The sequence below is a fragment of the Schistocerca nitens genome, chromosome 5 (genome assembly GCF_023898315.1).
Source record: "Schistocerca nitens isolate TAMUIC-IGC-003100 chromosome 5, iqSchNite1.1, whole genome shotgun sequence".
Classification (NCBI taxonomy): Eukaryota; Metazoa; Arthropoda; class Insecta; order Orthoptera; family Acrididae; genus Schistocerca; species Schistocerca nitens.
Genome location: NC_064618.1, coordinates 52,183,948 through 52,199,483, shown reverse-complemented (window position 1 = coordinate 52,199,483; position 15,536 = coordinate 52,183,948).

Genomic DNA, 15,536 nt, shown 5'->3' with positions numbered 1-15,536 from the left:
ATCCAATGCGTTTGTTTGTTGTTATGTAAACTGCTGATCCTCACTTAGGAATCTTAGCAATTATTGCACCATAAGGTGTAGTGGTTCCCCACGGGAACAGTATTGCATCAGAATGCGCAAATTGTGTTTGGCCTTGCGGAAAAAGGTGGGACTGGTAGCCACCGGTCGGAGACGGACACGGAAGTAGACGAGGAAGTCAGTCGGAGAGCGCACGGAGACGGAGCAAGTCGGAAAGCACACGGAGACGGAGACGGAAGCCGTCGGAGACGAGCCACCAGACGGACACGAGTTACGAGTCCGTGCTATTCCATGGGAAAGACGCATATTGTGCTGATTTCCAAGAGAGGATTTTCATGTTTCTCTCCAAGGGCTCGAATAGTTGGAAATATTCTGGAATTTGTCTCTATCATCGCCATCAAGAAATCGGCCTGCAATTCCACCTACCTGCATGCAGTTGCCACCACATTGCGCAATCATTGCTTCATAGTGACATTATGATGTACGGTGAAGGATCAGCTTAAAGGATGTGCTAATGTGCTGAAATATAAGGTAATTTATATCTGAATTTGTGTATCTACCTTGACTTTTCTCCTCATCATAACCTCTTAGGATCCTCACCGTTTGGACTATACTGATTACCGAGTGTCCTTACTGAAAGTACATTGGAGCCTAGAGTGATTTTGTTAATTAAAGCCTCTTGAACTGAAAAATAATTTTCCTAGTGAAAACTGCTTATTAACGTGTTGTTGCCAACTTCAAGTAAAAGTTCCTAAGACTGAGGCTTATAATGTTTCTTGCTTAGTAAATGATTACATTACTGCTTATTATTGCAAATCGCAGAAGGTGAGTCAGTGTCTTGTATATATGTTATTTTTGTGTCTCACTGCAGTAAAAGTGGAAAACTGCAATAGTAGGAAATTATATATTCAGGTTTACTCTTTCTCTCTCTCGTGTATTAGAAGTGCATATTAATAATAACGTTATAAAGACAAGTCACTTTGTGTAAAGTAATAGTGTGTTTTTAGTAGATGTTATAATTTTGCAAATTGCTTCTGCTGCTCTAATTGTTGGTTTCAACTTTATCATATGTATATGTATGTATCAGAGTTAATTGCACTCGCTTGTGGTCAAGTATAGGTTGTGTTTATCTGTTAAAATTATTAATTACTATTTTCTTCAACGAGAATGTTGATCATTCTTTTGCCTAGTTAGGCTGGCGGCCGTTTTACCATTATCAGTTTAACAGTGCAGGAAGGCAATTTCTTCGTTAGTCACTGTTTAATTAGTTACGCAATTCTGACTTTCATTTCCGATAAGCCACTTTCGTTAGGTACAACATGGTCAAACAACAAAATTCCTCTCAGAGGGTAACACTGTTCTGAGTGCGTTATACCATAATTACTATAACAAAATAATTTTGTTTTGTAAACTGACTCCTACTTTGGGGTTATGGTGTAATAGTAGCAGAGTGTAGTGTTATACGTGGCTTTTCTTTGACAGGATTACTTTTTCTGTTAGGACATAATAAGTAATATACCAAACTTGGTATTTGATTACGCAAGCTACGTAAACATTGCGCCACCACGCAGCCCAGTAGTGTTATATGTGGCGACCGTGACAGGACGTTGTTCAGTCTGCACCTACAGACGAAAAAAAAAAAAAAAAAATTATAAGTAGTTAGCCTTTTACTAACATAGAGTGAACATAAAACGTCCAGCGGCACGAACCTGTGCATTATTTGAGAGACCGGATAGTGAAAGTTCAGTTTAAATCGAAAATAAAAAGTATCAGTACTGAACAGTAATTAAAATGGACAGGAAACTAGAAATGAATCTAGATACGCGAAATCAGAATGTAACCGAAAGCAGTTCAGGCAGCACACCAACAGATGCCACTACACGCGAGTTAAATTACGTACGTACTCACGCAGACGTCAATAAACAGATCGAAGCTATGTGTGTCGCGCGTTCTAAGCAAGACAGTATGAGCGACGTTGTGGAAGACAGTGGCTATGCTAATGAATCGCGGGATATGTTTGAATCACCAAAAACTGAAAGGAAAGTAGATCTTGAACAGAAAAATGTAGCAGAACCTAAAAGTGAAAAGAATTCAGATATGTTAGAATTGTTAAAAATGTTGTCTGCACAAATTGCAGCACAGGGACAGCAAAATGCTGCGCAAAATGACAATATTAGTAAACAAATGCAAGAGCAAGGAAAGAATCTTAGTAAACAGATTGAGAAGGTTGATGTAAAAGTAGACATTGTGAGTAATGAAATTAAAAACCTTAAAAGCGAAATTACTGTCATCAATGGCAATATTGCCAATGTACAAGGACAAATCGATGACATTAACGAAAGATTTGACACTGAAGTAATTAAAATACAAGATCAAATAGAACCCTTAGTCATCACTAAAGTGGACGAAAAGGTATTCGGTATTAAATCCGAAATACAAACTGAATGTAACGTGGAATTTGCGCAGATTAAACAGTCTGTAACAGAAACAAGTAGAGAATTAACCAAACAGATTGTTACTTGCGAAAAGAAGTGTGAACATAACACTTCACAAATCCAAGGCAAAGTGCATGACTTGGAAATAAAAATACAAACAGGACCTACACATTTTACTGAAAAAATGCCTTTCAGTAAAATATTAGAGGGCGAGGAAAAATTCGACCCTGCAAAGAGATATATCGGTTGGCACCCTCTTGATTTTGTAAAGAATTGCGAAAGAAATTTTCCTGAATATTTGACTGACCAGGAAAAAATTAATGTTGTAATCAGTGCATTAACAGGAGAAGCAAAAAGGTGGGGGTTGAATCTGGATACAAACCAGATGTCTTTTGAAAGCTTTAAACAAAAATTTATTGACGAGTACTGGTCAGAACGAAAACAAGACCAGTTGTGGCGTGAGTTCCTAATGGCCAGGGTGTATGATACCAGGGGTAGACAAACTATGAAAGAGTTTTGCGAATCGTGGTACAGAAAACTGATACATTTGAAAGCAAGAAGGACTGAAGCCGAGATCGTTTGGGTTCTTTGGCAGAAACTACCTGAGGATTCTAAACGGTATGTTGGGAGTACCCACAGTAGTTTTTCTGTATTTCTGGAAAGGGTAGAAGATGAAGATCACGGGCGAAGAAATCGCGATTCCCGTCCACGTAATAACAACAATTATTCGCGAGAAAGTAATGACCAAGCTGAACGACACGAAAATGATAAATTTCGTGTAAATACGGTTCAAAGAGGTCGCGCGAGAGGTAGAGGAAATTATACGATGCGTGGCAGAGGGTACATGACGCGGAATTTCCAAACTAGAGACGAAATGGAAAACTGAAAACCGCGTGTGTTACGGGTCGGATTCACGCGGAAACCGGTTTTGGACCCAAAGAAAAGATGTCAAATATTAGATTCGAGAAGGAAAGATGTAAACTACGGGGCAGGAAGTTTAAGGGCGCGCCTATAGCAGACGGGCGCGGAGTGTTACGTAGTGGCATTCCCAGTGCGCAGTTGCGTGACCGTTCGTCCTCGGGCCAGCGGTTGCCGGAGCAGCGTACATTGTATTTGGCAGCAGACACAAACAGCAGACGTCAGAACAAGATGCCTGCCGTAGAGAGAAACAGGAGAGGCGGGATCGGACACTTCCGATGGCCGGTTTCAGTAGTAGATGAGTGTAAAAATGAAAATAAAGTTAATATGTCATATAATAAGGATAACTTAGTATCGGAATCGTGCGAAAAGACTTTATTAAAGAACGAAAGGGAGGCAGAAAAGGCGAGTGAAAAGGGAAATATTGGCACTGTTATTGATGTGTGTGAGGTAAAAGACGTAGATATGAGGGAAGTTATGATGAATAAAGAGGCAAGGGAGGTAGAATATGCCACGCAAAAGACGTGTGCACAACGAAAAATACGTAAAAATGATGTAAAGGAGGACGTTAGTGAACATGACATTATAAGCAGTGCAGACGAAATTGTTGTTGATGGAAAGGTATTTTATGATTCTAATGCAGAAGGGTCTAGTAATAATTTCGCACGATTGCCTGAAACTGATAGCATGGAAGAAAATGAAATGAAAGTTATCGAAATATATGACGATTATACTAAATATGAAGTTAAGGCTGAAATCGTTCAAAGTGATATAACCGAAGTGTCTGACTGTCCAAATGATGTCCATTATGTAGAAAATGAGTCGAAAAACGAAGTGGTTGAAACATCTAGTGATAATCTGCCTCACTGTTTAAAAGTTGCTTTCCTACTAGAATCTGATAACGAAAATGAAATCAGTGATAGTTCAGATGATGAAGGGTATATGAATATAGATCAAAATGAATATACTTTCTCTATTGTTCAAAAGTTGGGTACTTAAGTGAATCTGATGGTGAGGAAGGGAGAAGTGATGACTCCAGTGAAGATGAATTTTCAGGTGTAAATGAAAGTGAATATACTTTTACTGAAAGAGGGTATGAGAAAATTAGTGACATTTTTCCAAAGCAAGATATAGAAAGTAGAACTGGGTCAAAACCGAATGAATTATTCAATAATGTAACACAGGGGCATAATTTACAGGAACTCCCAGATGATACTATACTGGGGCAAGCCTTAATAAATGTTTTAACTGAGTGTGAATTACAGGAACAAAAAGGACCACCTGATAAAATAATAGCAGAGCAGGAGATGTTGTACCTTGCTAAAGATTTTAAAATTCCAAAACCTAAAAAGCCACCTGATGAAACAAAACGTTGGCAAGATCTGGATAGCTTAGTGAAAGATGTAGCAAGTAGGAGGCCTAAAAAGCCACCAGATTTAAGTGACTGTTTTAATGAACCATAAGACTGCCTGGTTAATAAAGAGACAGGGGGCAGGATACTGTATGTATATATATAATTTTAATATAATGCATGACTTTATTATTATTGTATCTGAGTGTTACCTGAAGGTGGATTATTGTTTTGTTGATCCTGAGACCTGTGGGAGGTTGCTTATTATTTGAACTGTACTGTGTGACTCTGCTTAGGAACTGTTTCAATTTTAATTGGATACTTACTGTTGCCAGTCTAATTATGAAATAGGGCAATATAGTGTGACAAACCTGAAAACTTTATGAATAATGATGCTTATTGTAACTTAATGAGAGTGCAAAGAACTCCAAAAGGATAATAATTTATTTCTAATGTACTTAAAAAATTAGAAAGGACTTATGTTTGCACCATGTTGTGTATTTAAAAGTACATGTCCTCAGATGAGGTTTGTTAACCCTCAGGGGACATGCATTCTTTGCATTGTCAGGTGCCTGAGGAGCACCAGGGACCCGAGTTGTTGCCAGCACTACTTCCGTTTCTTTTCGTGCTGCCAATCTTCCTCTTCATCATTCAGAACTTTTACTATCTTCTTTCCTTCTTCTCTATCAGAGTAAAATGAAAAGTGTAGAAATACTGTAAGATACTGTGTATTGGTTGTGCACAAGTATATTGGGCACACTAGAAAATGACCAATATGAATGTATGTATTGTGGATATTGTAAAAGGAAAAATATGGATGAGAAATGGTAAGAATATTGAAAACAAGGTAAATAAATGCCACAATATGACTAAATGTAAATGTTTTGAAAAATGTTCTGTGTCAAAATTGAGGAGAGAAACCTGATTAATATGTGTAAAGTAGATATGAGATATATGTGTCTAGTGCCACAAAGAGTAGGCAGAAGTCACTTACAGAAGGACGTAAAGTTACTGTTCTGATTTTGACATATTTGATAACCTAAATGTGTAATTATACTGAATACTGACTTTAGAAGAAATATTGATGAGTAAGAAAGAGGGGAGAAAAACTATAAATCAGGGACTTAAATAATCCCTGAACATTGTCATTATGCCAAAAATGTCATTTAAAATTTTCTTGACCAATGTATATATTTTCTGAAGTTGTCATTTGAAAAGAAATTTTTTTGTTTCCAGTGTCTAATAACTGTTTCAAAGTTGCAGGTATCATGTTTTATACCATTAATACAATTTGTACCAAAAGTGTGACAGAATGATGAAAAACATGAAGATGATGATAATGAACTGCTCAAAAATATGTTGTTGGGCAATGAAACAAGATAAATGAATAAAAATGCTGTGGTCCTGAAATTAAGGACTACCAAATATGCTGTGTTGAGCAGTAGCCAAAGGACTTGCCATTGTGGGGCAAGGAGCTGATACGTGGGCATGAACTGCCAAACCTAAAGTGTGTTTTTGTGCCTAAATGTTTATAAAGACTGCCAAAACAATAATGGGCAGAATGTGTATAACTTGGACTGCTAGTGCTGAGGCAAGCAGTGAAGTAAGTTAGGTTTTTTGCTCAATGAGCTATGAACTGACTATTCTTTCTGCAGTCAGTGAGAACTTATTATAAAATAAAAATGGATTATAATTCAAATGGACGTAGATGTTTGTTTTGGACTGCCTTGTTTTAAAATTACAGCAGTGATGATTAAAGATAGGATCTGAATAGGTTAATGTGTTTATGTGCAACAAACATTTTGGACTGCTATTAATGAAGAGCAGCTTTAAAGTTAACTATTTTGAGAAAACCTTGAAAAAGTACTATAATCATTAACATGCTTGTGTGTTTGAATATTTACATTCCTTTAAAAATATTGAATGATAAATTTCTGCTTTGTTAGGTTAAAAATGTTCTGTGCTATTGTATGTGTGTTTATTTTTTTTGAAAGCTATACCTATTCTACTAATGTATAGATTATTTTGTGTACTGTTTGTCTTTTATTTAAACTATATGTGTGTGAAATGAACATGCTTAAAGGTATCCTGTGTAATGATGAAAATTAATTTCCTTAAACCAGTCTGTGGATGAAAATTAGTGTAAATGTCTCAATTTTAAAATGTTTTTTCTTAAAAAAAAAGTATAAAATTTCTTAATGTATATGCTGTATGTCTGTAATATGTATTTTTTTTTCTTCCCAACTGAAGTTGGATGGTATAATTTCTTTTCTGTAGCCACCACCACTTAGGTGTTATGGATGTTTCCTTGAAGTGTCCCTTACAGGAAACTTCAACGAAACATGGGGCATGTGTAACACCATAGCTCTAACGATCTACTGATTTATTTTGCTTTTATTTATTTAATGTTACTTCTGTAAATGTGTGTGATTGAATGGGTAACACATAACTGTATATTTCTTTTTTTTTAATATGTGCAAATGTTCTGTGTTATCCAATGCGTTTGTTTGTTGTTATGTAAACTGCTGATCCTCACTTAGGAATCTTAGCAATTATTGCACCATAAGGTGTAGTGGTTCCCCACGGGAACAGTATTGCATCAGAATGCGCAAATTGTGTTTGGCCTTGCGGAAAAAGGTGGGACTGGTAGCCACCGGTCGGAGACGGACACGGAAGTAGACGAGGAAGTCAGTCGGAGAGCGCACGGAGACGGAGCAAGTCGGAAAGCACACGGAGACGGAGACGGAAGCCGTCGGAGACGAGCCACCAGACGGACACGAGTTACGAGTCCGTGCTATTCCATGGGAAAGACGCATATTGTGCTGATTTCCAAGAGAGGATTTTCATGTTTCTCTCCAAGGGCTCGAATAGTTGGAAATATTCTGGAATTTGTCTCTATCATCGCCATCAAGAAATCGGCCTGCAATTCCACCTACCTGCATGCAGTTGCCACCACATTGCGCAATCATTGCTTCATAGTGACATTATGATGTACGGTGAAGGATCAGCTTAAAGGATGTGCTAATGTGCTGAAATATAAGGTAATTTATATCTGAATTTGTGTATCTACCTTGACTTTTCTCCTCATCATAACCTCTTAGGATCCTCACCGTTTGGACTATACTGATTACCGAGTGTCCTTACTGAAAGTACATTGGAGCCTAGAGTGATTTTGTTAATTAAAGCCTCTTGAACTGAAAAATAATTTTCCTAGTGAAAACTGCTTATTAACGTGTTGTTGCCAACTTCAAGTAAAAGTTCCTAAGACTGAGGCTTATAATGTTTCTTGCTTAGTAAATGATTACATTACTGCTTATTATTGCAAATCGCAGAAGGTGAGTCAGTGTCTTGTATATATGTTATTTTTGTGTCTCACTGCAGTAAAAGTGGAAAACTGCAATAGTAGGAAATTATATATTCAGGTTTACTCTTTCTCTCTCTCGTGTATTAGAAGTGCATATTAATAATAACGTTATAAAGACAAGTCACTTTGTGTAAAGTAATAGTGTGTTTTTAGTAGATGTTATAATTTTGCAAATTGCTTCTGCTGCTCTAATTGTTGGTTTCAACTTTATCATATGTATATGTATGTATCAGAGTTAATTGCACTCGCTTGTGGTCAAGTATAGGTTGTGTTTATCTGTTAAAATTATTAATTACTATTTTCTTCAACGAGAATGTTGATCATTCTTTTGCCTAGTTAGGCTGGCGGCCGTTTTACCATTATCAGTTTAACAGTGCAGGAAGGCAATTTCTTCGTTAGTCACTGTTTAATTAGTTACGCAATTCTGACTTTCATTTCCGATAAGCCACTTTCGTTAGGTACAACATGGTCAAACAACAAAATTCCTCTCAGAGGGTAACACTGTTCTGAGTGCGTTATACCATAATTACTATAACAAAATAATTTTGTTTTGTAAACTGACTCCTACTTTGGGGTTATGGTGTAATAGTAGCAGAGTGTAGTGTTATACGTGGCTTTTCTTTGACAGGATTACTTTTTCTGTTAGGACATAATAAGTAATATACCAAACTTGGTATTTGATTACGCAAGCTACGTAAACATTGCGCCACCACGCAGCCCAGTAGTGTTATAACCCTTTTAAGACAATGTGTAATTAAGTCGTTCTTAGTAAAATGAATGTTTGTGTGTTTGTGCAACCAACAGTAGCTCATTACGGCCCCTTTTCACGACCATAGCCTGATCTGATCTATCCTGCGAAACCAGATTTCAACGGTAATTTCCTAGTTCGCATGCTGCTAGCTGCTGCAACTAACGGTGCAGGATGGCTCATGATGTTACAAGGAGTCCGTTATTTGCTTTAGTATTGTAGGTCTAGATGTGAAGGCATTACGATGAGCTTAGTACGCATTACGCCGATCGCTCATTGTGGTGGTCGGGTGCGGTTGCCAGGAATCTAGACGACATCCGTGTCTAGCAATGCAGTCGAACGTACCAACCACCTTCGTGTCCTTCACGGTGATCAGTCAACACCTGATGCTGTTCATGCCTTATATGTACCTTACAAGAGCTGGTAACAGCACTATACAGGAGAAACTCAAATGCGTTCTACTGGTTCAAGCTATCACACAGATGCCTCTATAATCGTCTACAGACTCTCCAATGGTGAGCACGTATACGAAGTTACATTCGCTACGTTTACATGCTACACATCTTCCGAAAGACGAAAACCGAATTTCGTTAACAGTTTCTCGCTGTCGTGTTTATATGGTAACGAGTGACGCGGATTCGCTAGCCCAATTAAATACGGCGTCTGGAAAACAACTCATCCAGTTTCTAATTCAGTCAACACAGACGTTATTTCTCTTCACTTGAATATTGCAGGTACACAGCCTCATGGTGAGTCTAATATTTCTGCTTCTCCTTCACTGCACGATAAGTCCACTTTAACCTCATATTCTGAAAACGTGACGTAACTGGACAGTCCAAGCACGTTTCAAAGAAGGCTGCGTTTGCATGGAAGCGAAAATCGATCGCGGAAATGGAAAACCGGCAAGTAGAAGCGGACTTCCGAAATCGATTGTGAAGTGTTTACACGACCTCCCAGAATCGGTATTGGGAAATCGGATTACGTAGTCCGGTGTTGGGAACTCAGAGTAAACGGGGTAACTGACATCCGGTGATGTGTTCTGCACACTTCTCTTTCCTTCTCAAACAACGTATAATTGCAAACAGCTTAATGGGTCACATGGTTCGATTTGCGAGATGGCTATCTAACGTCATGCAAGGGTAGCGTAGACTGATTTTCAGTACTTCATATAACTGCTAAAATCATTGTAATTTACTCATCAAGAAATAAAATTTTAATTTAAAGTTTCTAGCTCGTAAGTCAAACATTGAAATTACGATCTGTCTATATGTCTTTCTGCAAACTAACTCAGGCAGGCAAATTGGAGAGAAAATATTCGTCCGTTACTTGCAATTAGAGCACGCAGCGACTTCGAACAAACTTTACGCATAATATAAAGCCTTTTCGAAAACATTTCTCGCTGATACCAATTCCAAAATAGTTAAACGGGAAAAGGTTTATCGCTTACTACATTTTCGCTGTGCATGCAGTAAATCTTCTGTATCAGGACTGACGTTTTAATCTGTTAATTCTTTACTATTAGGTTTACTCGCGGCATATTTTGTAGACTGTATCCACATGTATCGCTGAATATGCCTCCAAAATTGTATCATTTGTAAACAGACAGTACAGAAACCACGAAGTCATAGACCTGCTTTTCATGAAGCGAAGCGCAGATTACCCAACCTATACTGTCCATAAATTTTTCACGTGCTTAGTGTTAAATATTTATCACGTTAATTCATTTGTAAAGTAATCCGACGTTTGAAGCTGCTTTATATAATTCCTTATATATCTGTGGTAGATGGGGGGCTACAGATAAAACCCTAACGCTACGCCAGGGACGTAAAATTACCTGGTTAGCTTACTGTCGGTTCTAGTACGGCACTTCAAACGCTTGTAGACTTAACACTCCAGGACGTCACAAGATGACTGCTTAGCAGTGGAGCTAGGCAGTCGTCTTATGATGTTCTGGAGTGTGAAGTCAGCCGACGAGCGACCCCAGCCCTGGCCGGTCTAGTGGTGGGAAGCGCTTCGGCGGACAGCTGTCAGCACCGAGCCGGTGTTAGGACAGGCGTAGGCTGCAAGTCGGCAGTCGCTACAACGGGGCGACGGGGCGGAAGAGACACAGGAGAGCAGAGTGGCGAGGGGTGGGGGGGGGGGGAGGGCGGGCCGAGGTATTTGCATACCAGACAGCTGGGAAGGGCGGGAGGAAGTAGGGGCACTCCCAGGAGAAGGGCGAGGGCTGGCCAGCAGGGTGAGGCAAGAGGGCTACGTCAGTCATGTGGCAGGGCACTGGTCTTTTGCTGTACTTTGTCTGTGACGAACGTAAGACGTTTATTTTATATTCTTCTTTCGTGTTTTTCCGTTGCTGCTTCAAAATATTGCTCTACCTAAGAAGGGAAGTTCCTGAGAAATGAAGTAACGTTGCAGGCAACACCAGCTCTAGGAATTACGTTCGACTACAGATTAAGGAACTTAAACCGAACTTTTAGTATTTGTAGCTTTACCAAAGCTTTAGACAGTGTTGATTGGTACAAACTCTTTGGAAGTCTCAATCTAGCAGGAGTAAAAGAGAAGGATCAAACGATAGTATACGTACAAGTTGAACAGAGCGCAGTGGTAGTTGTGAGAGTAAAACGACATCCGAGGGAGAAAGTAAATGAGAAGTCCGATAGGGGCTGGAACTTACCTCGCACACCCCTTGCTATTCGGTCAGTACAGCGAGCTTGCAATAAAGGAAAGTTGACGGGTATTTGAAAAAAGAATTAAAGTTCAGGGAGAAGAAATGGCGACTTCGATGTTCTTTCATGATATTGTATTTCTGTCAGACAGCAGTCAAATAAAAAAAGACTTGAAATATGAGTTGAAAGAAAAACACATAAGCAATAAAGTGCTTCTGCCTGAGAAGCCGCACAATGTGTGATAATGTTATCCTCATTTCGGCTACTATTGTAGACAGTCATCGTAGGGGTGACTGCTTGTGGCTCGTTGTTGGTCCTTCCCCATCATTATTTTAAAAAATGCAGGATGTTGTAGCGCACTATGCTTTGGTTGGGTCACAGTATTCAGTGTGAGGGATATCATAATGCTATTGATCGGAAATTCGCTGTGAATTGTACTGAATATTATCTGTGAATTCGCTGGAAGCAGCCATAGTTATCTTTGAACTGTTAAACATAAGATGATGTAAGCAGTGCGTTTCAGATATTTTTAGCCATCTGTGTCACGTCTAAAGATGATTTTCTTTTTCTTTCTGTAATTATCATCCTCTAAGCACAAGCAATGGAAAGATAACAGCAATCAGAGGACAATGTTTCGAATGGGTTACAAACTCGTTTGTAGCAATTTTCTTATATCAGATGTTGCACAAATCATCCCCAAGCTGAAGCAACAAGGTCTAAACTGTGTTTAAAGCTGCAGCGTGGAAGAAAAATTAAGTGGTAAAAGCGAACAAGAAGGACTCGGTAAGCTGACATCAAACGTATAACATACAGGGTGATTCAAAAAGAATACCACAACTTTAAAAATGTGTATTTAATGAAAGAAACATAATATAATCTTCTGTTATACATCATTACAAAGAGTATTTAAAAAGGTTTTTTTTCACTCAAAAACTTCAGAGATGTTCAATATGGCCCCCTCCAGACACACGAGCAATATCAACCCGATACTCCAACTCGTTCCACACTCTCTGTAGCATATCTGGCGTAACAGTTTGGATAGCTGCTGTTATTTCTCGTTTCAAATCATCAATGGTGGCTGGGAGAGGTGGCTGAAACACCATATCCTTAACATACCCCCATAAGAAAAAATCGCAAGGGGTAAGATCAGGGCTTCTTGGAGGCCAGTGATGAAGTGCTCTGTCACGGGCTGCCTGACGGCCGATCCATCGCCTCGGGTAGTTGACGTTCAGGTAGTTACGGACAGATAAGTGCCAATGTGGTGGCGCTCCATCCTGCTGAAATATGAATTGTTGTGCTTCTTGTTCAAGTTGAGAGAACAGCCAATTCTCTAACATCTCCAGATACTGTAGTCCAGTTACAGTAGCACCTTCGAAGAAAAAGCGCCTCAAGCGAACAAATGTACAACTAAATAAAACTTTATAGCTCCCTTAATTCGCCGACAGATAGTGCTTAGCTCTGCCTTTTGTCGTTGCAGAGTTTTAAATTCCTAAAGTTGTCGTATTCTTTTTGAATCACCCTGTATTTATTTCATGATATTTCCTTCTTTAAAAAAAAAAACAAAAAGCATTTAGTATGTTGTTTAGGACGAGAAACTTGTTATTTTTCAAAAGGGAAACCTGTGTCGAAAACTGGTGGTCTGGGCGCTGCGGAAGTCATTGTTTCGGAAGAGTGACTCTAATACGTCTCTGGCTTGTATAGCCAAATTAGTTACCAAACTACCCATCTGTATGATGTGTATTCACTGACTGCGAATGCCGCACCTTTCAGTAATTCTTTCTTCCCCTTACAACTTGTTTCCTAGTGCAGAAACAACGTTTACCAGAATATGACATTTACGAGAACATGAGTAAAACGAAAAGCACGAATATGCTTTTTGATTATGGCAAAAATGACAGCAAAGTTGTTCTACTGAACGATTGCATTCCTAATGCATTTCTTCTTTTTTTCGCTTTTGTCCCGCATCTACAGGAGGTCGGTGTGGTCATTTTCGAATCTGACGTGGTCAATTTAAAGGGTGGTCAGAACTCTTCCTGTCGCCAGCACTTTACCATCCCGAAGGATGGAATACCTGTACCTCAACAGGCCGTAGAGAGTGTTACCCATATGAAAGTGTGCAAGCACTATCTAATCGTTTTTGAATCGTGTAACTGAAGGAGGACGTGGGTACCAGCCTGGCATTCACTTAGTGGGCTGTGGAAAAACGCTTAAAAACACATCCAGGCTGTGTGGCACTCCAGCACTTGTCATTAGCCAGGCGGACGGATTCGATCCGGTTGCAGCGCACCTGCCTGAATCCCGGAACTGGTGTGCTAACACGCGCCGTTATCCCAGCGGGTACATGTGGAACGGCTTCCCATTATTCCACATCAACTTGGAATAGATTATGAGTGAACGGAAAGTTGGAAAGAAGTATTATATTTTTCGCATGAAGTTCCTCCTAATAGGTACTGTGTACTTTCAACAAAATACATTCGTTTCTGCTTTGTATATTTTCCTGTGCGGGAAGAGTATACGTGATGCTCACGGAAAATAATGGCACACAAAAAATAAGTAATGTAGTGCAATGACACTTCGGGGATGCATTTGTCTGGGTAATATACGGTGAAGAGCCAAAGAAACTGGTACACCTGCCTAATGTGTAGGGCTTCACGAGCACGCTGAAGGGCCGCAAAATGACATGGCATAGACTCGGCTAATGTCTGAAGTAGTGCTGGAGGGAACTGACACCATGAATCCTGCGGGGGCGTCCATAAACCCGACGGGGTGGAGATCTCTTCTGAACAGCACGTTGCAAGGCATCCCAGATATACCCAATAATGTTCATGTTGGGGAGTTTGGTAGCCAGTGTAAGTGTTTAAACTCAGACGAGTGTTGCTGGAGTCGCTCTGTAGCAATTCTGGACGTGTGAGGTGTCGCATTGTTCTCCTGGTATTGCCCAAGTCTGTCACATTGCGCAATGGACATGAGTAGGTGTAGGTGAACAGAGAGGACGATTATCCACGTGTCACCTGTCAGAGTCTTATCTAGACGTATCAGGGGTCCCATATCACTCCAACTTCACACTCGTCACACTGTTATAGTGCCTCCACCATCTTGAACAGTTCCCTGCTGACACACAGTGTCCATGGATTCATGAGGTTGTCTCCACACCCGTACACGTAAATCTATAAAATTTGAAACAAGACTCGTCCGACCAGGCAACATGTTTCCAGTCATCAACAGTCCAATGTAGTTGTTGACGGGCTCGGACGAGGCGTAAAACTTTGTGTTGTGCAGTCACCAAGGGTACACGAGTGGGCCTTCGGATCCGAAAGCCCATATCGATGACGTTTCGTTGAATGGTTCGCATGCTGACACTTGTTGATGGCCCACCATTGAAATGTGCAGCAGTTTTCAGAAGGGGATCACTTCTGTCACGTTAATCGATTCTCTTCACTCTTTTTCCGGACGCAGCGATGTCGGAGATTTGAAGTTTTACCGTATCCCTGATATTCACGGTACACTCGTCAAATTGTAGTACGGGAAAATGCTCACTTCATCCCAAGCTCGGAGATGTTATATCCCATCAATCGTGCGCCTACTATAATACTTGGTTCAAACTCACTTAAACTTCGAGAAGCTGCCTTTGTGGCAGCAGTAACCAATCTAACAACTGCGCCAGACACTTATTGTCGTATATAGGCAGTGTCGACCGCTGCGCCGTATTCTACCTATTGAAGTTGTATTTGAATACACATGCATATACCAGTTTCTTTTCGATGCAGTGTATTTAAGTGATTAACATTGCGAGATCACAGGTTAATATGTTCGCGAGACAATCCATTGCAAATACCAAATGGTAGTACATTAATAACTTCGGTGTAAGCGCCAGAATGTTGAACGTAAATATGTAAACGTGCAAGTAATGTGCTACACAGATGCAGGATGTCAGTTTGTAGGACAGAGGTCCACACCTGCTGCACTTGGCCGGTTAATACTGTTTGTGGATGGCAATGGTGTTGTCGCCCAATGATGTCCCATACTCGTATGTGCTCAA